Source organism: Balaenoptera borealis (genome assembly GCF_965194805.1).
Source record: "Balaenoptera borealis genome assembly, chromosome: 9".
Taxonomy (NCBI): domain Eukaryota; kingdom Metazoa; phylum Chordata; class Mammalia; order Artiodactyla; family Balaenopteridae; genus Balaenoptera; species Balaenoptera borealis.
In genome coordinates this window covers 11031857-11057315 of record NC_138873.1, presented here as the reverse complement: position 1 = coordinate 11057315, position 25459 = coordinate 11031857, and the positions used below count along the sequence as shown (strand labels likewise).

The window sequence follows — 25459 nt, the reverse complement described above, 5'->3', positions numbered from 1 at the left end:
ACCGAAAGTAACTCTATCGTTATGCAGAAACAAGAATGCCATGTTACTTTCCATGTAACCTCCTTGAATATCTTCCTGGTAAAATGCCTCAAGTAGTCCAGTCACTTGGGGGCACGATAGCTCTTCAGCAGAGGCTGGGTTGGTCAGAGTCGGGTAGACAAGGAGGAGCAAGCAACACAAACAATGAACGCAAGGTTTTGTTTTTAACAGTAAAATATTTCAGTTCTCCCCCTCTGAGCATCAAGTGGGAAATGATCCTTGCGTTGGAACAGAAAAAACAGCTCCACATCAATAAAACAAGAACACACATCACCTTGCACCAGTGTGAAGCTCGGCCATACATCATGGCTACAGGATCCACAGAAAGGACAGAAATGAGGATGGGGTGGGGAGGAGGGATCCAAGCACCAGCCCAGAGACCCCAGGGCTCAAGATAAACAGCTATCCTGCATCGAGAAATGAATAGCTTTGAGCAGAAGATAGTCAAGTTGTAGAGGTGAGTGAAGAGAAGGAAAGAAGGTGTGATTAAAGTTACCCTCTCAAGGAGCTGGAGGAGATGTTAGATATCTTCTAGTGCAACTTCCTGAACTTACAGAAGGAGATCAGGTCCTTCTGGTTGGGAACAAGTAATTGTCAAACCAAGGTCAGCTGCTCATTAGAGGCGGAGCTGTGAACTCAGACCTTGGTCTCTTGGCTTCAATTTGTTTTGAGTGGTTGAAGTCCCTATTTTTCTGAAAAGTGCAAATGATGGAACTTCAGACAAGGGGAGATCATTATGGACTAGAGGTCCTAAGAACGATTCAATTAGAGAAGTGAGCCTTAATTCCGGCTCTAAATGGTACGCATATCAGAGCAGGTGTGAGGACCTGGTCTCACACGGCGCCCTGAAGACCTCATGGAGCGCGAAAGCTGGATCTGCAGCCCCGGCAACAAGCCTGTAACAGGCTCCCTCCTAAAAAGAAATGGGCCGAATTTTCACTTGGCGAGACATCTCCAATGGTCACAAATTCTACTTTATGGTCAGCCTAACAAGAAGGCACATGTCACAAACACAACTCCAGTGCCTTTCCCCACAAGTCGTGCCCGCCCCTGAGTGAAAACAGGACCTTAGCGGTGTCTACTAAGAGAGTTTTTCAAAGCAAGCTCGCACAAAAGAAAAGTGTCATTGTGAAGCTCCTAAAGGATATTTCAGTTCAGAGTTGTTTCATATAGTTCTTTAAAAATTTATAATTAGGGTTTCTGCCCCGACTTGCATTCTAAAAAGATGGTCCTTTTTAACATTATCTGCTATGGCTCCCCCAACTCAAAAATAAAACAAAACGAAAAGAACAGTTAACTTCAACATGTTTCAATTATGCCCAGATAAAGGGAAATAAGAATAAAAAGCAATAACTCTTTGTTTCAGCCTGTGAAAATCCATCTCATTATATTCCTGGGTCCTAATTTAAAGAATAACAGACACGGTTGGAGTCCAGTGAATGTTAATGCTGCTATTGTTAACATCATGAATGGTGTGGGGCTTTTTCCTTCCCAGGCACCACCTTTTGGAACAAAGGAAAGGAACAGGGTGATTCTGCTATTATCCAGATCGGCCTCTGGCCTCCACTCTGGGAAGTGACTGGGGCCAGCTGCTCTTTCTCAGGTAACCTCAGGGAACACACACGTGCCATGAACCGAACTGGCCACTGGGTGTAACTGTGCTCCACACAAAAGGAAGCGGAGCGGCTCTCAGGGGCTTTCCCCAGCAGAGTTCAGACACACGCGCGCACACGCCCGCACACACACATACGGGACACACCCAGGAAGCCTTCCCCCACAGAAGGGAAAGTTTAAACTGTCAGCTCATGCTTGTGTTTAACTTCCAAATAGGTCAACTTTATTAATTTTCCTTTAACTTCAAAAAGAATATCTAATCTATCTATCAGGTCTCAGTTAAAGGATGAGAAGCACACCAGGTTTGTATTCCCAACAACACGCATCAAAAGAAATCACCCTCTACCTGAACTTGTTAAAAATGAAAAGAAAAAAAAAATGAGTGAGTCCTCAGAAACTCACACTGGCTGGGTCTAAACAGCCCCTGCAGCAAAATCTGTCCATCCCCAAATCCTAGGCCTCGGATGCCCTCAGCTCATGGTAACTGTGGCTGGATTGCAGACACTACTCCTCCCAGGTTTCTTTTGACTAGCAGAGCCAAATATATTTGGTGTAGTGAATTAGACCCACACCCACTGCAATTTTAAAGAAAACTGATTCAGCGTGATATGCACTTGGGTCCAAGTGACATAGAAGATAGCTATGCTCAATGGCATCTCCTGATATTATTGGCAGATTAGGCTTTTTCTTTCCTTTTCACAGAACACTCTTTAAGTGGTAGAGCAACAGAAAGAGGGATAAAATCCAGTCCTGCAAAGAAACAAGAAAAGTTAAACACTCACATTGTTTTTGTTTTTTTAATTTTATTTATTTTTGGCTGCATTGGGTCTTCGTTGCTGCATGTGGGCTTTCTCTACTTGTGTCGAGCAGGGGCTTCTCTTGTTGCGGAGCATGGGCTCTAGGTGCGTGGGCTTCAGTAGTTGTGGCTCGCGGGCTCTAGAGCTCAGGCTCAGTAGTTGTGGCGCACGGGCTTAGCTGCTCCGCAGCATGTGGGATCTTCCCAGACCAGGGCTTGAACCCATGTCCCCTGCATTGGCAGGTGGATTCTTAACCACTGCACCAGCAGGGAAGTCCCCACTCACACTGTTTTTAACTCAACCTTCTAACTACCTCCATTCCCAGTCTCAAAACAGACACACACACACACACACACACACACACACACACACACACACACACACACACACACTCCATAGAGGATGGAGCCTATTTTCTTAAATAGTGACCTATAGTTTAAATTGTGTCATTCTCTTTGAGCCTACATAAAGGGGTATTCATTTGATTTATATCATTTTTTCCCCAAAAGGTCCAAGGTGCTTTCACAAGGCTATATTAAAGAGTGGAAACAAACACATTTTGTCTCCATGAAGAAGCAGAGTCCAACATTGCCCTCAGGAGCACATCCTATTTTTCTAGCATCTTATTTCAAAGAAACCTTAATGTGTATGTGCAATGTTCAGAAAATATTTGTTGATCACTAACACTGTGTCTAAAAATCAGTTGGAAGATGTTTTTCCGAGCTTGCCAATTTACCAAGATCAGCTAAGCGCCTGGAGTTCCTCCATGTTCCTTGATTGAGGACATTTTTTTTTTTATAGAAATGTTTCTGTGGAGAGTCTAAAAACTAAACAAGAAACCACAGTCTCAGAGCTCAGACTGAAAATCTTCAATGGGCCTGGAGTCATTGCCCTTTTATACCAAACACAATAACTTTTATTTTTAAATAAAGTATTGCATCCTATATAGTCTCATTGCTTAAGAAGAAACTTGGGCACAGTTAATGAAAACAAAATAAATCTCATGGTCCTTAAGATTTTCATCCATGTCATTTCTTACCTTAATTTTTTTTCAGAAAAAAAAATGTGAAGTCATGCTTGTGGCCAAGAGCGTATTGATAGGTATTTTAACATCCCAGGATAGTAAAAGCAGTAGCAGCTTTTTTGTAAGAAGGAAATTTTAAATGCATATTGTCCTTGTTAAGATGAAGCTCAGAGACCAGATTCACTTCGTGCCATTTTCTGGCACTATTCTGGACTCAAATCGGTTCTGACAGCAATGAACTAAGAAGTAACAGGGCAGGAGCTTTAAAGTTATTTTCCATGTCAAACTGCAATGGGGGTTTATAAGTGCCAAAGATAAAAATCGACTCAGAGACTACTGGTTATTAATTTTTATCAATGAATAATCAATCGGTACCATTAGAATTAGTACACTGGGATTAGGACGGTTTCTCATCAACGGGTTCAACTTTAAATGAAAGGAAGACTAAATTCTACGTGGAGAAGAGAACTTCCTTTATCTGACCACTGCTTGCTTTTTTCCAGCCTCATCTCTCAACAATCCTGCCGTGAACCCTATTCCAGCATTCCCTGAACAGGCCCACTTTCAAACATCCGTATTTTTTGCACATGTTGTGGCCTGAGGAGCTTCACCCCGGGCATCATTCTGCCTGCCCAACTTCACAAACTCTTCCTCACCGTTTTAGTCAAAGTAAAATGTTACCCCTTCTAGGAAGCCTTCTCCAAATGCTCTCCATTGAGTGGGCCCATGGGATTGGAGGCATCCTCCCCCTATAGAGCATTTAACGTTTTGTTTTTATAGTGACCGTGGGTATTCATACCTGTGTCTGACAGCAGGCTGGGAACAAGAGGCGTATTTTCATATTTGTGCCTCCACAGAGGCTTGAACAGTATGTAGTACTTTGTAGGAGCTCAGCGAACATTGAATAAAGGAAGGAATGAAGAAGGCATGGGTGAACTGAGTAAGTATATTATTTAATAAATGGACAGATGAATAAAATCCAGACTTGGGCAAGACATTCCAAACATACAGGCTCACTTGGAAACCAGGATGAAACGAAGGCAGGACGCAGTGCAACCTCCCACATGGTGGAAACATTCCCCGGCACATCTCGACGGGGGAGCAGCTTCTAACAGCCCCTGGAAGAGCACATCCTCTTACACAGGACCTGCTCCTCTGCCAGAAATGGGCCTCTCTGGACTAACCCTTTTCCAGTTAAGACCATGAATTTCAAGCCCTGAACAGCAATATAGGTGCCACCTGATTTGATTTTAGCTTAACAATTTCCAGGCTCCTATTTCCCTATAATTTGATTTGAAAATCTTACTCTGGTCTCTTTTCCTTTTGCTTTTTCCTATGACTTTTCATTCGAGAGTATTCTACATGGCTTCTCAGCCAAAAGCTTCCGGATGGGGCTTCATAATCAAAGTAGAGAGATTCCTATTTTTTTTAATAAGCTGAGTTGTGAATCTTCTTCAGTTTAAAAAAATTCACCTGATTCATATCTCCATCACTTCACATTTAGAAAGATCTACTCTTCGTTGGTTGATCCTATCACACAAACGTATTCCGATCGGTTGCTTCTGTAACCATGGTGATGACCATGGCTCCGTACCGTCCCCTCCAAGAGAGTGGGTCCCGGATCAATAGTGTCGGCCCTGGACTCTTCAAACACTAATCTCACGCATCTAACAGCCTACTAGACATATCTATTGGGGTGACTTGGCAGAATTTTAAATAGGATTCTCCCACAAACCAAAAGCATCTCTCCCTAAACAGCTTACCAGCTTTTAGCTGTTAGTCATACATCAGCTTCTTTAGTCATGAAGGTTGAACATTTCTAGTTTCCTTTGCTTTCTTTCTCCACCAAAATGGGACTTGTCCTTAGGTCCTGACAACTGTGTTTTCTGTTACCTGGCAACCGATGTCCAGTTACATTGCACACACCAAATGTAGTCTTTCCCGTCCCTTCTGAACTTTATGTAACACCCACAGGATGTCAGAGTACTCGTCCCCATGCTGGTTTCCCACCAAAGGACCATACATAGGTCATTTAAATATTCCACATTCGATTCCTTCCCCTAGCCTTTAGCACAGTGCTAGGATGTAGGTAATTCACAAAAATGTATTATCAGGTAACTATTAAATCACAACCTTCTTTACGTCACTATTTTCTAGGTTCACACTAAGCAGTACTTCCTGCTTGGACTATTGCGTTCTCTTCTTTAACTCTTTTCTCTGCCTGTGAATCTGTTAGTTTATCAAATCCATTACACACCACATTAATTTTCCTATGTTATTTCATCTTGTCCAAAAGCTCTTAATGGTTCCTCCTTGCTTAATGAAGTGAGAAAATTTCCTTTGCCTAGCATTTGGGTCTCTTTAAAATTTTAGACCCAACCTATCTTTCCATCTTTATCACCCACTACTGTCCTAATTGTTCCTTTCCTTGGTATTTCCTGACCATGGCTCTATCATTATTAGGATACTCATTTCCCATCTTCTTCTACCCTCCTGGTCCCCAGTGAAGTTCCCTCCATTTGTTTTTAGTGCTGTGTGACCAGTGTGAAATTTAAGTGAACCCTCTAGGCTTGGCATACTTCACAAAAGGTCTGTGAGAGGTCCCTCATTTGTTTATATTTATTTTTAATTTGTCTTCCTTATCCCTCATCCTCACTTCTCTTTCCTCTGCAATCATGCATTACATATCCTTCTATGATATCTACCTACCTATCCATCTCTCTCTCTATCTATCTAAAATGGGGGTATCTATCTATCTATATATATACATTTCTGTTAAAACATGGAATATTGTTTTGTGAATTTGAAACTTACATAAATGATATTATGCTATAGCATTTTTTCTGATCTCTTTAATTCACCACTCCTCTTGAGTGTAACTCCTTATAAATCTAGGTCATTATTTCCATCTGCTGCATTTTTACTTTTACTCACCCCCACCCTCTTATGTGAGTACCTAAGTTGTCTCCAGTTGCTTGCCAGTAAAAACAGCACTCTGGAAAGTATCCTCATACCAGCTTAATTCTCCCATACATACAAATTCAAACCTAAATACTACCTCCACGAGTAAACTGCCATCAGAAATGTACTTTCTCTTTGAATCTTTCATTCATTCATTCCTTGATTAAAACAATATTTATTGAGTCCCCATTATATTATAATCCCTGTTACAGAGCTGGGGATCCAGCAGTAAACAAAAAATATAAAGCCCTAATGGAGCCATAGGTAGTCAGGACAGAGAGGCAGTAACCAAATAAATAGGCAAAATATATAGAATGTTACATACTAACAAGGGCTATGGAGAAAAATAAAACAGAGAAACAAGATAGGAGGTCCAGTTTGAGAGAGGGCTATAACTTGAGGGAACAACATTTGTGGTATAGGAAATAGCATGTGCAAAGGCCCTGAGGCAGGAGCAGCTTAGGCACACATGTTTGTGGATGGCAAGTGGGCCACTCTGGCTGGAGGCAGGTAAGTAAGAGGAAAGAGAAGAAGATGAGATCAGAGAGGTAATGGGGAGCCAGATAAAGTACCATGGGACCCAAATTCTACTTATCTCAGCCTATCTCACAGGACTTATCCCTTTAAGCCTTTATTACAGTTTTATGGATTATCATCTCCTCAAACAGATGGTCTCTTACTTACCTTTGTGCTCCTCATAGCACCCATCTCCACAAGTGTTGAAAGAATGAGACACAAAGGTCTAACCTGTTGTGTGACTCTCCAGAAGACACATTGAGAAGAAGTGAATAATGCATAAGGATGTGTGTGGCACTATATGCACAGTTTGGGGCATTGTGCAAAGCTTATAAGAGCCCTAGTCTAATACAGGCAATTATAAGAGTGATAAATACAAGAAAAAAATAAGAAAGCAGTTTTGTGAAAACATGGGTAGAAACACAAATACAAGAACCGAATCGATTAAAGATATTCTTACTGCTTGTAGAAATTTAATGTCTATTGGGCTCAAATTGTGTCATGGCAGATACAATCTCTGTCTGACCATACAAGATTGAAAGTCTGCCATATTAGAATTAGGTCTTGGTGCAAGTGAAAGAAAATCCAGTTAACTATGCATAAATATATCAAGTTTCATTTTCTCATGTAGAGAGTATGAAAGCAGACAATCCAAAATTCGTGAGGCCACTTCACAATCACAAGGAACCAAGGCTTCTTCTACATTATTGCCCTTCAGCCTGGGCTGTTGATTCATGATCCAATGTGGCTGCTTGAGCTCCAGTCATTGCACTCACATTCCAACGAGCAGGAAGAAAGAAAGAGAATAAGGGCATATGCCCTCCCTTTTAGCACACTTCCCCAACTTCACACACTGAAACTTCCAAAGATCCTTCTTGGTCAGCTCTGACTCCAAAACCACACCTTGCAAAGGAGATCAGAAAATATAGTCTTTATTCCAAATGGCCATGTGTTCAACTAAAAGAAGTCAAGGATTCCATGACCAAGGGAATAGGAGAGACAAGACATTGAAAGACAAGAGTAGTTTCCCATATAACTATGTCTCCCCGCACTTTGCTCCAAACAAGATTCTAGTGGCCTAGAAAGATGCATAAATTATAGCCAGAGAGCATGTTTTAAAATAAGTGAGAAAGAAGAAAGCAAAACACAGGTAGGGATATTAAGGTAACCTCAAAATGAGGTTAATACAATAATGCCCATGATAGAGAGCCAGGTACTTGCTACAGGAAATTCATGAACTTGGTTCTCACCTTTCTAACAGCCAGCCCAACCAAGGAAGCCTGATAAGTTACACAGTTCAGTTACCACAAGATAAAAACAGGCTGGTCATTCAGGAAAAGCACAGCTATCCTGACAAGAGAGGAATTTCTCTCACGGGAAGAGTACCTGTTAATTTTCACTTGGGAGGAAGCATTTTTTAAGGGAAGAAAGATTGGTGAAGTGGAGAGGAGGCTCACAGTAGAGGACATGGTGAGAGAAGACAGTGAATAGTATTAAAATATCTTGAGTGCAGGGACATAAGTGGATGGAGATGGAAGTTCAATAAAGTAGAACGCAATGGGATTAAAGCTAGGCACAGGAGGCTGGGCTTGTCAAGCTAGTCAAATGACCCACATGAAGATGGCGCTATTCTACCAGCTCTGCTACTGATCTATCCCTTAGGTTACTCAGAATTCCCACCAGAAATGCAAAGTAGATGAGTATTTAACAAGGTCAGAGCCAGTAGGTGATAGGAGAGGTGACAGGCTTTCCATTTACCACCTGGGTCCACCAACCAGTGCTCTTGGCCACCATTTCAGCATCCTTGTCCTAGAAAAAGAGGACACAGGACAGGCTGACCCAGTGCATGGCTTCTGGGGCAGAGGGGTCTTAGGAGGCACCCAATGTTTGAAGTCCTGGCAAGCACCCCAGTTCCTCAGATTAGACCACCTTGAATAAGCAGCACAACTTTCTGATCCTTCATTTCTTCATCCATAAAGAGTGTAATAACCTTGCTCACAAAGTTATTTTGAGAATCGATCGTGAAAACACAAAATGTAAAGTTATTGTCACATAATAACAGGGACTAACTAGTCCTAGACTTACTTCTACCCTCTTAGAGCAAGTTCTCCAGGATAATATTAAATTGGAGCATTTCACTCCTTTGTTTCCCTTGCTATGCAGAATCTTTTTAGTTTGATGTAGTCCCACTTGTTTATTTTGTGTTTGTTGCCTGTATTTTTGGTGTCCTATCCATGAAATCATTGTAAGACCAATATCAAAAGGCTTTTGCCCTTTTGTGTTCTAAGAGTTTTACACTTTCAGGTCTTACGCTTATGTTTTTAATCCATTTTTAGTTGATTTTTGTGTCTAGTGTAAGATAAGGGTCCAATTTCATTCTTTTGATTAAAATAGTTTTTTTTACTATTTGTTGAAGAGACTATCCTTTCCCCATTGTGTACTCTTGGTACCACTGTTAAAGCTTAATTGACCATATGTGCATGGATTTACTTCTGGGCTCTCTATTCTGTTCCATTGGTCTATATGTCTGACTTTATGCCTGTACCATACTATTTTGATTATTGTAGCTTTGTAATAAATTTTGAAATCAGGAAGTTGATGCCTCCAGCCTTGTTCTTCTTTCTCAAGATTATTTGGCTACCCCTAGTCTTTTACAGTTCTATATGAACTGTAGAATTGTTTCTCTATTTCTGAAAAAATGTCATTCGGATTTTGATAGGGATTGCACTGAATCTATAGATAGTTTTGGGTAGTATGGGCATTTTAACAATATTAAGTCTTCCAGTTCATGAACATGGGATGTCTCTCTATAAAAGGCAACCTATGAAATTGGAGAAAATATTTGCAAATCATATATCTTATAAGGGGTTAATCTGCAAAATATAGAAGGGACTCCTATAACTCAACACCAACAAAACTGAAAACCCAATTTAAAAATGGGCTAAGGACCACCTAGAGGGGTGGGATAAGGAGGGTGGGAGGGAGGGAGATGCAAGAGGGAAGAGATATGGGGATATGTGTATATGTATAGCTGACTCACTTTGTCATAAAGCAGAAACTAACACAGCATTGTAAAGCAATTATAATCCAATAAAGATGTTAAAAAAAAAATGGGCTAAGGATTTGAAGAAACATTTCTCCAAAGAAGACATACAAATGGTCATCAGATACATGAAAAAATGTTCAATGTCATAAATCATCATGGAAATGCAAATCAAAACCACAATGATATATTACCTCACACCTGTCAGTTTGGCTATTATTAAAAAAAAAAAAAAAGACAACAAATGTTGGTGAGGAAGTGGAAAATTGAAACCTTTGCACCTATCGGTGAGAATGCAAAATGGTGTAGCCACTATGAAAAAGAGCATGCAGCTTCCTCAAAAAAAGTGAAAAAGAACTACCATGTGATTCAGCAATCCCACATCTGGGTATTAATTTTAAATAATTGAAATCAGGATCTCAAAGAGATATTAGTACTTCCATGTTTGTTGCAGCATTATTCACAGTAGCCAAGGTATGGAAACAATTTAAATGTCCATCAACAGATGACTAGGTAAAGACCACGTGGTATATACATAATATTCAACCTTAAGAAAAGAAGGAAATTCTGCAAGATGTGACAACATGATGAACCTAGAAGTCATTATTCTTAGTGAAATAAGCCAGTCACAGAAAGACAAATACTGCATGATTCCACTTATATGAGGTATCAAAAATAGCCAAGTTCATAGAACCAAAGAATGGAATCATGGTTGCCAGGGGCTGTGGGAAGAGGGAAATGAGGGGTTACTGATAACAGGCATCAAGTTTCAGTTAAGTGAAATGAGTAAGTTCTAGAGCTCTGCTGTACTGACACTGTGCCTCTAGTTAACAATACTGTATTGTACACTTCAGAATTTGTTAAGAGGGTGGATATCATGTTAAGTGTTCTCACAACGATTAAACAATTTTTAAGTAAAATGGGGGGAAAAAAGATTTAGGGCAAGAGCAGTGAGCCTTAACAGGGGTAAGGGTTAATTCAGAATCCTCAAACATCCACTTTGGTCATCTGCCATAAAGATGCACCTACCTAAAAAAGTACCCTCTTTATTGCTGCAGCTCTCGAGAGGAAGGAGCTGTTTACACTCAGTGTGTAATCTTGCTTGGACCATTTTTCTCAATATGAAGGGTCCAAGATAACTGCTAATGGGAGCTCATCAATGCATCCAAATCAGAGAAAATTCAGGCAGGGCAAATCAGTCTGTAAGCTGCATCGGGCTGTGTATTATGTTTGTTTCTTCTTCACTGTATTCCCAGCACATCGAAAATAGTAGGCGATCAGTCAATATTTGAGGAGTGAATAAATATAGTAAAGAACTCTGGGAATTCAGATTTTATTCCACTTACATATGTAAGTGCATGTGGTAAACAAACAAACAAACCAAAGGAATATGTATATATATCTGTGTCCCCCCAAAATTCATGTGTTGAAGCACTAACCTACAATGTGACGGGATTTGGAGATGGGGTCTTTGGGAGTACACAGATCATGAGGACAGAGCCCACATGAGGGGATCTGTGACCTTATAAGAAGAGACAGGAGAGAGCTCTCTCTCTCTCTCCCTGTCTCCATCATGTGGGGATACAGGAAGAAGCCAGGTAGAGAGCTCTCATCAGGATCTGAATCCCAATCTGTCAGCACCTTGATCTTGGACTTGTCAGTCTCCAAAGTACGAAAAATAAATATCTGTTGTTTAAACCACTCAGTCTATGGTATTTTGTTATAGTAGGCTGACCTGACTAAGATATATATGAATGTTATTTGGAGAAACAGTAAAACAGGCAATAGAAAGCTGGTTTTCACCAAAAGGGCCCAGGAATATGGCAAAAAAACAAACAAACACCTTGAATTTAACCCTAAATCAATGTACTAAATGAATGCATGATAACAAATGAAAAAAAATTACTAAAATTATCCAACAGTACCATTTGTTATTTTTTTAGAACTTTCTTTTTTTTTTAACATTTGTTTGCATGGCTATTATAAACTGCAAAGACCAGTAAGCTCTGTTTTATTTTTCACACCCATAGGAAATATCCCATTCATTCATTCATTCACACATGCATTCACTTTTTTCAGTAAACAATTATTGTATGCCAGCTAAGAGCTCAAGTCCTCTCGTAGGTAATTAATGAGAAAATTAAATACTTCTGCCCTCAGAGACTTTACAGTCTCATGAAGGCAGAAGACACCTGCATAGGTAATTATAAAACAGTGGGTTAAGTATAATGGTTTGCAACAGCAGCACATAGGCTTAATACCTGGTCTACAATCAAAGAGAACAGAAAAAGGATCTCTCTAGGAAGATGAATCTTAGGTCACTCTTGAAATTCAAATAAAACAAACCTGAGGAGAGAAGTTGGAAAGAGGATGATTCTAGTAGACGGACAGTAAGTGCAAAAGCCTGAAACAAAAGCATATATTGAAACTCAAAGAATTTCTGTACTGCTGAACAGTAGACTATTGCATGGAGGGACACAGATACCATGGCAAAGATCTGACTGAACATGTACACTGAGCATGACATATCCACTACCGCTCCTTCTTCCCAGGTCCATGGCAGGCATAGCTCACAGCATTCCCACAAAACCCCGATGCAGCCTCTGGATCCTTCTCAGCCTGGTGCTCTAGAGAGTCAATTTCAACCCGTCACAAGGCAAGATGAACTCTACTGGCCAAGTTTGCAGCAGATGATGGGGAGCCTTTGAAGGTTATAAACAGGGAAAGCACAGTAGCCAGATTTGTGATTTAAAGATCTCTGTGGCAGAACTGTAGATAGTGGATTTGGGAGATGCGGGCAAACAAAAGTGAAAGAATATTGTTTTATCTTATATATGAATCACTATAGGACATAAATTCTTCCCATAACCTATGTTCAAAAGGAAATTAAAAAGCAAGTGATACATAGGGTCTGGGCTGGCACTGTGTTTGGCCCTATGATTAACATAAATTCCAAAGGGAAGAAATTTTAAAACATTCCCTCAGAAGTTTCCACATCTTGTCTTTGCTAACATTTGCTCCTGGAGGGTGAAGGTGCTAAAGTTTATTTAGAAAAAAAAATCATCTCATAATGAATGCTACCACCTTACTAAGGAGGAAAGGATGTTATTTGTAGCTACTGTTTTACCACCAGAGAGTAGAGAGCTAGGAACTTCAATAAGAAAAACTCAACAAGAAGAGAATAATAATTTAGTTTGGTCTACACCGCTGTTACAGCCAGAGCAGCTAGTCACTTTCAAAATAACCTCAACTGGGCTTGTTGAATTAAGAGACTGAGCCCTTTTTTTTTTTTCACCTTGTTTTATATCCCAGCAGAACTGCCACTTGTCAGTCGATTTGTTTTTAATTCCCAGGTCTCTCCGGTTTGTTTGTAGCTACTATGTTTTTTTTTCTTTTTAAGTGCATGGGGAAGGTTAGAGTTTTGATACTCCATGTCCCCCCGAAGGCTCCAGGGACGCGATGCGGGGAAGCCAACAGAGCTAAGCTGAGAGGGGACGTGTCAGCAGGAAGAAACACAAGGTAGGGAGGCCAACGCTCATTACACAGGCGAGGTCTTCCCAGGAATGCTGGGGAGGTGACAAATCAAGCAGAGGGAATCGGGCATTCAACACCAGGCATTTAGCAAGAGGAGACAGGAAGAGGAGATTTCTGAGTCGGTTTTATATACAGGTAGTATTCTGCAGGCCTGAGGCGCCTGGGCCTCCTGCAAAGCATTTCATGTTTCATGGTACTTACCACTGACAAGTCTAGACTTGAGGGCAAGGACACCAGCCCGAAGAGGGCAAGGGGTGCGGGTAGGCAGAGGCAGAGCGTAGGGAACGAGGAGGGGAAACTCCTTCCTCGGGGGATTCAATAGCAAAAATGTGAAAGCAGAGCAGCGCTGGGCTCTTTCCCGAGAGAGGGAGAGGGAGAGAGGGAGAGAGAGAGAGAGAGAGAGAGAGAGAGAGAGAGGGAGAGAGACGTGTATTTAAAGGTATCAGAGGAGGTTGGGAGTCTGGGAACTCTGTCCCCGCCCTCTGACTATCTACCAACCGGTAACTAAAATACACTCACATTACCACTGTTTTCTGTTTCTTTTGTTTTCGGGGAGCGGCATCAAGGGAAACTGGAAGACACTATTAAGAGACACTATTAAGACGTTTAACTTCATTGATTTACGCTTTAATCTAGAAAGCAATTAAGAGGAATTTTAATGGCAGAATGTGTCCCCCTCCCTGAAAGCTATCAAAACCTGTGCAATCATTTTACTTTGCTTTCAATACATAAAATACAAACACGCTTCCTTCTCTCAAGGAACGACTGTTCAGAGTCCAGACACTTGCCGAAGCGAAGAGTGGAGGATGTCAGTTAGAGTGAAGGAAGTGACTCTGTCAATTATGCCTTCCGCCGGTGCAGGTACAGGCTGTGTCCACACAGCCAGCCATCTGGGGAGTCAGTCAGCAGTCAGGGTCTACACTAAAGTGTAAACCGTCAGAGGTGAGTCTACCCGAGGCACGCGTCGGAGAGGGCTCCCTTTTCACCTCTAATCTCTCTTGAGCATTGTCGCTCACACCCTCCCCACCCGCAAATACTCTGTGACTCCCCCTATCCATGGTCTCTATAGGAGGATTCTGAGCAAGGCTCCTAGATTTCACAGAGTCCGAGAAGAGCTTCTACGGGATAAACACAGATGTTTTTTTCTTACTAATATGAATCCCCTCTCCCAACAAAACCTTAATTGGGTATTTTCTGTTAATAAAATGACTATGTCCATTTATAGTCTTACTAAAAACTCTCTTCCTGGAGAGAAGGAAGGAAAGAAGGAGTAGATGAAGAGACATCTCTTCTGCCACAGGTCTGCCTTCTAATGTGTAATATTGTGTAATAGCTCTTCATTTCCACACCCAGGGACCTTAGTAGTAAGGCAGGTAAGATTTTTTTTTTTTTTTTTGGTTCTTGATGGTTTCTGTTTTGACAAGACCTCTTTAAAGACCTACCAGCTCAGCTGTAAAAATTTGCTCTGGATTGAAACTTGGCACTTATATTTGCAGTCCCAGAGCAGCCTTTTTTTTTTTTTTTTTTTTTTTTTTACACTAAATTTGGACTAAATCTGTTAAGACTCTTCTCGAAATGGTGAGTGTAGAAATAAAATTCAGGAGCCTCATGAGTATCTTGATGTTTTGTGCCCCCACTACGTGAGGAAAACAGATTCTGATTTCTAAAAAACGACACATTAAAATTTCTTCCGGGACTTCCCTGTTGGCACAGTGGTTAAGAATCAGGGGACATGGGTTCAACCCCTGCTCCGGGAAGATCCCACATGCCACGGAGCAACTAAGCCCGTATGCCACAACTACTGGGCCTGCACTCTAGAGGCCGTGAGCCACAACTACTGAAGCCTGTGCGCCTAGAGCCTGTGCTCCACAACAAGAGAAACCACCACAGTGAGAAGCACGTGCACCGCAACGAAGAGTAGCCCCCGCTCGCAGCACAGCAATGAAGACCCAACGCAGCCAAAAATAAATAAATTAATTAAAAATAAATAAATTAAAAAAAATTTCTTCCTTCGGCGTGTGTCTGTGGGCAAACTTGTCTAAATAGACAATACATTCATGTACTGCAGGTGCACGAACTTCAAGCCGTTTCAGATAAGGAAATGTTAAGCAAACTCCAGGCCCCCATCTCTCAATCCCCACTGGGAAGCCGACGGGCTGTGAGGCTCAGAGGAAAAAGGAAAAGCCGCGAGCGTCAGAGTCGGCCTCCTTCTCTCCATCCTGCGATGGCAGGGGACGCAGATGGGAGCCTGTGGTCCGACCAGGAGCATGGCCACCTTTAGCAGAGGCCCAGACGGAGCGGCCGCTGTTGACAGACGCTGCTCAACTTGTCAAGAGAGCAGTTTGGTTTCCTCCATCTCATGTACGTCTCTCCTGTCCGCCACCCACCAAAGGGTTAATGACGGCGATGCTATCACAACCTGCTCAGAAGCTCTTCTTTATTTCTCAGCCCAGAGACTTAGGAAAATATTTCTCTTATCTGCCTGTGTTTGGTTCACATTTTTTATTGTTTTTTACTGTATTAAAATGGTCCCCCAAGTAAAGCGTTTAAAAATGTATTGAGTGAGACGTCTCATGCCAACCCCTGTCCTCATTCCCCCAGTACTGTCACCCTGATGAGAAACCATTTACGTGGGTTTCTCCGTGATCCCTCCAAGGCTTCTTTATGCAAAAATCGAGTAAGGGAAACTATACTTTTATAGTCTTTCCTTTCATTGTACGCCATCCTGTACCCTGCCTTTTTCAGTTAACAATATTTTTCCATGTTAGAGCATAAAGACCTTCCCTGTTCATTTCTGATGCCTCCAATGTCACGTTGTGTAAACGTGGTCAGCCATCCACTTTGTCTTATGTACTTGTGCTGTTTCCAACCTTTTCTTATTACAAATATTGAAGCAATGAAGAACATGTTCTGTTTTCTGTATTCTAACGCATAAATTTATACTTGAATCTTCGTTAACTACATCATTTTGCTCTCTTCTCCAACTTTTTGAGTCTCACGTTTAGCTTACTTTCATTGTTTCGTTTTTTATTGATCTAAGCATTTTATATCATGACCATTTTTCTTAGCAAAATGGCTAAATTCCAAAATTCTGATATATGTTTCATCATTATTAAATTCTGCATTTTTGGTTTACATTCCCTCTTTGACCCAAGAATTGTTCAACAGTTTTATTTTGCTTTCCAAGTGAAAGGGCCTTGTTCTAAATTGAACTGTATATTCATTGCATTGTTGCCAGATAATTTTGCTGTGCTATTTCTATATTTCTACTTCGTTGGAATTTATTGAGATTTTCTTTGTGGTTTAATTGACATGTGATCAATTTTTTGTGAAGGATGTATGAGCACTTAAAAAGTAGGGGGAGGTTTGTGCATTTGAAATATATCCAGAAGATCTAACTTACTGTGTTGTTTGGGTCTTCTTTATCATTGTTTTTTCTGGGTTTTTTTTTTGACTACTTGATATATCATACTGAGAGAGTTGAGTCTCCGCCTCTGGTTATTAGTGAACTTCTTATATCTGCTGTGGTTTCTGCCTCATGGAAGTTTCCACTGTCATTTGCTGCATGAATATTCTTAATTATTGCATCTTGTGTGAATTGTAGCCTTGAGCATTATAAGGTTTTGTTTCTGTCATTATTTATGTTCTTTGGCCTGAATTCTACCTTGTTTGACATTAAGATTATAACCTTTATTTCTATTTCTGTTTACATTTTCCTGGCATAACGTTGTCATTTTATTTCTTAATTGCTTTCAGTTTTCTCTCTTGTACACAGCATAGAGTTGTGTGTGCTTTGTAACCCAGGCTGAATTTTTTTTAAGTGAGTTAATTCTATTTTTATTTACTCATGTAACAGGTAAGTATGTACTCTCATCTGTAATATCAATTCATATTATATTTATATATGTATGTATGCATGAATATGTATGTTTAATTTTTACAGTGTGGTCCCTTTGCTCCTTTTTGTTTGCTATTGTTGGTTATTTTTCTAATATTTAGAAAGTTATTTCTTTTGTTCTTGGAATTACTTTTAAACTTTTACATAATGTCCTTAATTCCCTCTTTGCTTTAGACATTATACATTAGTTTCCTATTATAAGCAACAATTAGTTTGTAAGCTCTTCCCTTTCCTTCACCACCTAATTTGAAGCAATACAATTATTGCCTTTTACATTTGCCTTGTACTATACAATAAGCTAAAACATTTACTACCTGATTTGTCAGCTTCAGAGGATAATTTTTGACTCCCAGCTATTTCCTCTGAAGCAAGCAATGATCTTACACAACTTTCCATCTTTGTTTTCCATTCTCCCATTTTTTTGGTGTATTATTTCTACATTTTCAGAGGGTATAAAATGTATATGTTACTTTGTTACAATTATCTATAACTTTCCTTTGGTCTGAGTTTCAAAGTTAAATATGTTTAATATTCACCACTAGTCCTTTTCCTAAAACCTCCCCAATCCCATCTTGGTTGGCCAAAGCTCATTCTCTAGTAGATTCCCCAGCAAGATATGTTCAAAACTGTTGGTCTTTATAACTCTGAGCAACTTGCCTGGGTATAAAATGTTCAGTTTACACTTTTCCCCTTCGGATGTCTTATAAATTGCTTAATGACATTTGCTATAGGATGTTGGTATTGAAAAGCTTGATGCCAACCTGATTTTCTTTCCCTTAAAAGGACTTCCCTTTACCTGGATATCATAAAAATACTTGCTTTATTTTCCAAATCAAATATTATAATCGGTTATGAGTCAGTGTTAACAGTTTGGGGTCAACTTTCACTTTCAGTATACACATTAACATCTGTTTCTTTTCAAGAAAAATGTCATGAATTATAGTCTCAATATTTGTTCTTTGCTCCACTGTGCTTATTTTCTTTTTGGGGAGTTTCAATTATAGAAATGTTAGATTCCCTTTGCCTCTCCTCTATATCATTTTCTCCACATCCATTTTTAAAATATATTTTTTATTTTTTTCCTATTGTCTCAGTTCTAATCTTCATGTTCCCAATTACTGTTCAGACCATGACTATTTCATTTTGTTCTGCATAATTTAGTCTTCTTTTCTGAAATGGTCTTATTCTTCTATTGTGAGTGTGTGTGTGTGCATATATTAATGAGGCATTTTTTTAATGTTGAAATTTGGCTCTTCCAAGTGTGGCAAGGCCTATATATATATTAGTGTGAATAAAAATTAAGGCTCACCATTCCTTTCTGCACCAAGCTAAGCATTTAGCTTTAGGAATGGAAATGGTATTGTGTGGACTGATCTGAAAATCCTGTCTATTTCACAGGTGACCCACACAGGAAATTTAGTGAAATACTGTAGAATACCACAGTTATTTAATCAAAACAATTCATTAAGGCAGAGAAACAGTTTTAAAATTATAATATATGTGAAAATAGTAATATATGTAAAAATGTGTGTGAAAAATATATATGTGAAATATATATTTTTTAAGTAATTTATTTTAACTAAAAATATTTACTCACCATTCTTTTGATTGGTCAATAGTCAGTCCTTGCTTTCTGTTTTTTTCTTTTTTTTATAAAGATTTTTTTTTTTTTTTGATGTGGACCATTTTCAAAGTCTTTATTGAATTTGTTACAATATTGCTTCTATTTTATGTTTTGGTTTTTTGGCCCCGAGGCATGTGGGATCTTAGCTCCTCAACCAGGGATCAAACCTGCACCCCCTGCATTGAAAGGTGAAGTCTTAACCACTGGACCGCCGGGGAAGTCCCAGTCGTTGCTTTCAAAATGGGTGACCAGTAATTAAGGCTCCACACCATTTTACTATTTTGTTTTTGCATGATTTGCACTCAATGCAATGTCTATGACGTCTAATTTCAGTTTCTTTAAAGTTGATGGAATGTAAGACCCCTTGGGGAACAATATGGAAGGGGGGGTTGATCTCTCAGAATTTTCCTGATATCTTACAGTCATCTCATTCACACCTAAAACAACAGCAAAGTTTCAATAATTTTTCAAATGCTTGTTGAATATTCAACTTTGCTTCCATAGGCATAGCAACATTTTTCACAGTTATATTTCATTACATCACATAATATTTAATTAAGATATATTGTTATAATAACAAAATCAGCTAGCATAAACCAACTGACTCTTAGGTCTGGAGTGAGCAGACGTGGGTGGGATACTAAAAAGCAGCCAACAGCGTACTATGGGTGGTGGCATCAGTCAGTATATTTTAAAGAAAGAGTTAAGAGCACTGGTTAATTTGGTGGGTGAGCTTTGGGCATGCCAATTAAGAGAGTTTCTGCTGCGTTGAGAGTGATATAGCTACTCCGGGGCATCCTAGGCTTTCCAGAGCTTTTCACTTGTTATCAATGTGAAATGAGCCATTTCCTAGGAAGACAGCAGAGGCAGATCTCTTTTCTACTTTGCTGCTGGTTTCTATGTTTCCATGGATCCAGGATTCTGCTATTATATGCTCAGTGTTACAGAATTATGCCACTCCCCACCTCACCCCTCTGTGCTTGCTGAATGCTGAGTCCTTTCTCTGTCCAATCAGTTTTTGTGATCCTATCATTGCCACCTGCCCCAGCATCTTTATTATCTTTTTAAGAGAGTTTGTTGTGTTCAGGACCCTCTAAGACATGCTGTGGCAATTTTACTCCTTTGCTTTATTTCTCAGAATCAAGCCTACATTCAAAATGCTTTCATTGATGATTTTTCCATTTTATTTCTAAGTTGAAGTAATGAGTTTCCTTCACAAGATCATTAAGATTCATAGGTTATCACAGAGTTCTGACCTTTACATGTTAAGAAAATGCTATGGACTGAATGTTTGTGCCCCACCCAAAATTAATTTTTGAAGCTCTAATACCCAGTACGGAAGTATTTGGAAGTGGGGCATTTGGGAATTAATTAGGTTTAGATGAGGTCATGGGGGTGGAGCACCTATGATGGGACTAGTGTCCTCATAGGAGGAGGAGGAGACCAGAGCTTCCTCTCTCTTTCTGCTACGTGAAGACACAGCAAGTAGGTGGCCTTCACACACCAAGAAGAGAGTCCTCACCAAAACCCAACCCCGCCACCACCCTGTTCTCAGAACTGTGAGAAATAAATTTCTGTTGTTTAAGAAATCACGCAATCTATGGTATTTTGTTAAAGTAACCCAAACCAACTAAGACAGAAAATACTAGAACAGTCTGAAAGTCATGCAAATTAGCCTTGAAATAGTGTCCCTTAGCAGTCATGGGAAAAAATAAGAGGGCAGCAAGGCCAGAAGGCACTGACTCAAGCCTTTGCATAGGTGGAAGTGGCACCTCCAGCATTGGGGGAATTTCTGTGAGGAGAACATATCACTGCATTGTGAGGTAACATAAATAGAGTTTAATCAGCTAACTTTTTTTTAAGAGAACTGAAAGAACTGAGATCCTTTGATTCTCAAAAACATGAGGTGACCCACTCCCTCATTTCCAAAGCTACATACAGTCTCTTCCTCCTTTTTTGATTTTTATACTCTTGCTTTCTTTCTCACTTGCCTTCATACTTCTATTACTCCTTTTGGAGGTTCTCACTTAAAGATTTACAAACTGTGCCTTGCACTCCCTTAGTTAAGAGGTGTTACAAAATAGTAAGTAATAAATATAGAAAAGCCTTACAAGGAAAACGTGTTTTGATATTAGATGGTAAAATAATTGCTTATAAAAAGGCGCATTGATTCAGAGTTGGATGAAGGATCTCAGTAGGAAAAACAGGTTAAAATCTATGCTTATTATGATCACATTTTTTATAAACATAAAAGTCTAAATATAAATATGTGTGTGTGTGTGTGTTTATATATATACACACACATATACCTACACATTGTGTTTGGATGAGTGAATGCTAAGAAAAAAAATCTGGAAGAGTATATGCCAAAAATGTAAACGTTAATCCCCAAGAAAAAAGGAACTCAGATGAATATATGTTACAAGTATATCAAAACACATTTTTAACCCACTACAGAGTTTAATGCCAGCCTGGTCTCTCTTGTACCCCTTCCAAGGAAATCTACTCACTGAAACACCAAAACACCATTAATCTGGGCATGGTCTTGAGGACATTAGAATCAGTCTTCAGTGTGTACATGTTCATTGATCTGTATAATGAGGAGATACAAAGATATTAGGGGAAATCATTAGTAAGAATGAAAGTTCACAAAATGTGAAAGAAAATATTTGAAAGTCAGAACCAAAAAAAAAAAAATGACTACATTCATCAAGTACAAGAACCAATAAGACAAAGCATATTACTTCTTCATCCTATTCACGTGTCAATCAACTGGAGTATAACAGAGGGCATATGCACAAGGTATCAGGCTGCCTCGAGCAAATGTTACTCAAACACAAAAATCTTCTTTGTCAGCACACTGCCAAATTCAAAGAGTAAGGAATTATTAATACAGGGAAAGTTTGAAGGGCTCTTATTGATTCATAAAATTTTTCTCAAAAGTGGGCCTAAAGCAAAGCTTGGAAAACAAGAAGTTCAAGGATCTATGAAAGTGTAAACTGAAGTTAAACTGGTTATACCAAAGCCCAGACTGGTTGCACAACCCCCTTGCTGAGTTGCTGGTGCACAATCCCAAGACACTCAGTGTTGCGGGGAACTGGAGGGAAGAAAGAGGAACATACATGAAAGATTTCTATTCACTTCCAAAGTATAACATCAAAAAAAGGATATCAAACCCCTCTCTGTTGGTCCTGGTCCACTGAGCCCAGATTGAAGGAATTCTTCCTACTTATTGATTTGCGAGGAGTGAAGGAAAGTATTGCAGGAGAGATGAGAATAGAAAAAGAGAAGGGCAGTCTGATATGAGTCTGACTTACAGATCATAGTGCCAATTAGAAAGCAAAGTTTTCATTTCTTTACCTGTGTTCTACCTTCAAATAAGGGGAAGGGTGGAAATTCATCTGATTTAACAACACTGAGCAAGATCACAGTCAAGTGGCCATTCATTCATCATCCAACAAATATTTATACAGGCAATGCCAGGTGCCCAGCAATGTGCTGAGGATGTAATAGGGTCCAAGACGCAGTCTTTGCCCTCAAGGAATTTACTTTAAGATCAGGGAGGAGTTAAAGATAGCATTTCCGTAAAAATCACATTTCTCTTTTTTTCTTTCAGTTTTATTGAGATGCAGTTGACACATAGCACTGTCTAAGTTTAAGGTGTACAGCAGAATGACTTGACTTACATATATTGCAAAATGATTACCACAATAAGTTTAGTTACCATCCCTCACCTCATAGAGTTTAAAAAAAGAAAACGTTCCTTGTGATGAGAACTTGGGGATCTACTCTCTTAGCAACTTTCAAATATACCATATAGCAGTGTTAACTATAGTCATTGGCTGTACATTATATCTGCAATACTTATTTATCTTATAACTGGAATTTTTGACCTATTTTGTATTTTTGACCTATTTCAAAATTCATCCATTAATGAAACATTTTTAAAGTTTCTATAATATGCTAGGTTCTGTGTTTGGAATACAGAGATAATAATATCTGATTTCTGTCCTGCAGGATATAATATTCCAGCACAGATTCAGATATATTAACAATCAAACAAGCAAGAAAACAAGATATAAACATCCAGATTTCGTAATATGACATTGTAGACTCAATCCGCATCCCTCAACTAGAAACATGCTGAAATATGGAATAAAATAAATCGAAGTTTTTAAAATAATAAACTCAAAAGAAAGAAAGGAAATTCTCTGGTTGCCAACAATTATAGAACTAATCGGTCTCTTCAAATATAAACAGAAAACTTATAACTAATCACATATTTGCCTTAAAATCCATGCCAAGGGAATTAATAGGATTTTAAAATTTTGTTTTGTTTTTGGTATTCCAATGAATGAACTCTATAATCTGCAGAGGGTTAGAAATGAGTTCTTTATATAGATAGTTTATATTCATCTGAGCTCTTTTTTATCCCCAATAAATTGTAAACAGCTCTGTTTTTTTTAAATAAAAATACATATCCACATTTCAAATTAAGAAGATACAGTAAAATGCAAAGAAAATAAAAGAAGCCTTTTTAAATTCCAGCACTTAGGGATAACTACTATTAACTTTCTGGTATATAAACTTCCATATTTTTTTATTTGCATTCACTCATTAAAACATAATATGAGCATATACATATATTTATACATTTCTTAATTTACAAAAATTTAGTTTCACGTAGACCACCGCTTATAAAAATTAGAAATCAAACACTATGCATTTTGAACTTTAAAATTACCATTAAATTATTCATCAGTTTCTGGGAAAATCAAAATGCAGAGTGTATAGAATATATGAAACAGAGCAACAACAGAAATAACAAAACTCATATGATAACTTCATATCAAAATTTGTAGGATGCAGCCAAAACTGTACATGGAGGGAAGTGCTAGTTTTATATATTAATAAAGGAAACATTATAGAAATGCAATGAGCTAAGTATTCAAATTAAGAAGTTAGAAAATTAACCATTGAATAAATGCAGAAGAAAACTGAAAGGAAATAAAAAATCAATAAAGTAAAAACAATTTATCTGGAGGATCAGCAAAAAAAATTTATTTGAAAAGTCTAATAAAATTAACAAACCATTGGTAAGACTGACCAAGAAGGAAAAAAAAAAACGGATGTGACAAACACTGTTAGAAATAAAAAGAAATAGTATCATAGAGAGAAGCCGTTTTAAATTGAAAGATTTACCAAATGTTTAAGAAAATGTCTATGCCCTCTGTAAAGCAAAACTTTCTGGAGAATAGAAAGGTCAAGCTTTTTAGCTCATTTCATATAGAATAAAATAATTTTGATTTAAAAAACAAAGATAATAAAAGAAGGGAATATTATAGGCCAATATTTTGCATGAATGGAGAAGCAAAAAGTCAGACTAAAAAATTAGAAAACCACAACCTCACAGTCATTAGGATAGCTACTTTCAAATAATAGAAAATAACAAGTGTTGGCAAGAATGTGTAGAAACTGGAACCCTTGTGCACTGTTGGTGAGAATGTAAAATGGTGCAGCCCCTATCAGGAACAGTATGGCTGTGATCCAGCAATTCTAAATACTTCTGGGTGTACATCCAAAAGTATTAAAAACAGGATATCAAAGATATATTTGTACACCATACTCGTAGCAGCATTATTCACAATAGCCAAGAGGTAGAAAGCAATCTAAGTCTTCATTGATTGAAGAACAGTTACACAAAATGTGCTATATACATACAAGGGAATATTGGTCACCTTGAAAGGAAGGAAATTCTGACACATGCTATAAAATGCATGAACCTTGAGGACGTTATGCCAAGTGAAATTAGCTAGCCAGTCACAAAAAGAAAAGTACTGTATGATTCCATTTATATGAGGTACCAAGAGGAGTCACATTTACAAAGACAGAAAGTAGAATGGAGGTTGCTAGGGTTGGTTGGAGGGAGGGAGGAATGGGAGCTGTTCTTAATAGGTATAGAATTTCAATTTTGCAGGATGAAAGACTTCTGAAGATTGGTTGCACCACAGTGTGAATGTACTTAACGTTACTGAACCATACACTTAAAAATGGTTCAGATGGTAAATTTTATGTTATACCTATTTTACCTCAGTTTTAAAAATTAGCATGCCAAATTTAGCAAGGATATCAGAGGGAAACTTGTATGTTTAAAAATTAAGAGCAGCAGAAATGATAAATATCTGGGTAAATATCAAGAACTATTTTTTTCTCCTCTCAAGTTCTTTACAGTATCTTTGATTGCTGAAAAGCAAAAATTATAACACTGTCTGGTGGAGTTGTCAATGCATGTAGATGTAATACATGTGACAACTGTAACATGAAGATCTGGGGGAGAGTAAAGGGACCTATTTAGTTCTAAGGATTCTACACTGTATTTGAAGTGGTAAAATACTTAAAACTTATATGA

The 25459-nt window shown here is 38.7% G+C and overlaps 1 long non-coding RNA gene across 1 annotated transcript in view; it reads right to left on the bottom strand.

The window, feature by feature from the left end:
* LOC309634520 overlaps window positions 1–25459 on the bottom strand; it is a 122443-nt gene that overhangs the window by 19513 nt on the left and 77471 nt on the right. Inside the window, exon 2 of the long non-coding RNA XR_014248173.1 lies at window positions 21561–21640. This is a non-coding gene — a long non-coding RNA (uncharacterized lncRNA). The remainder of the gene's footprint in view (window positions 1–21560; window positions 21641–25459) is intronic.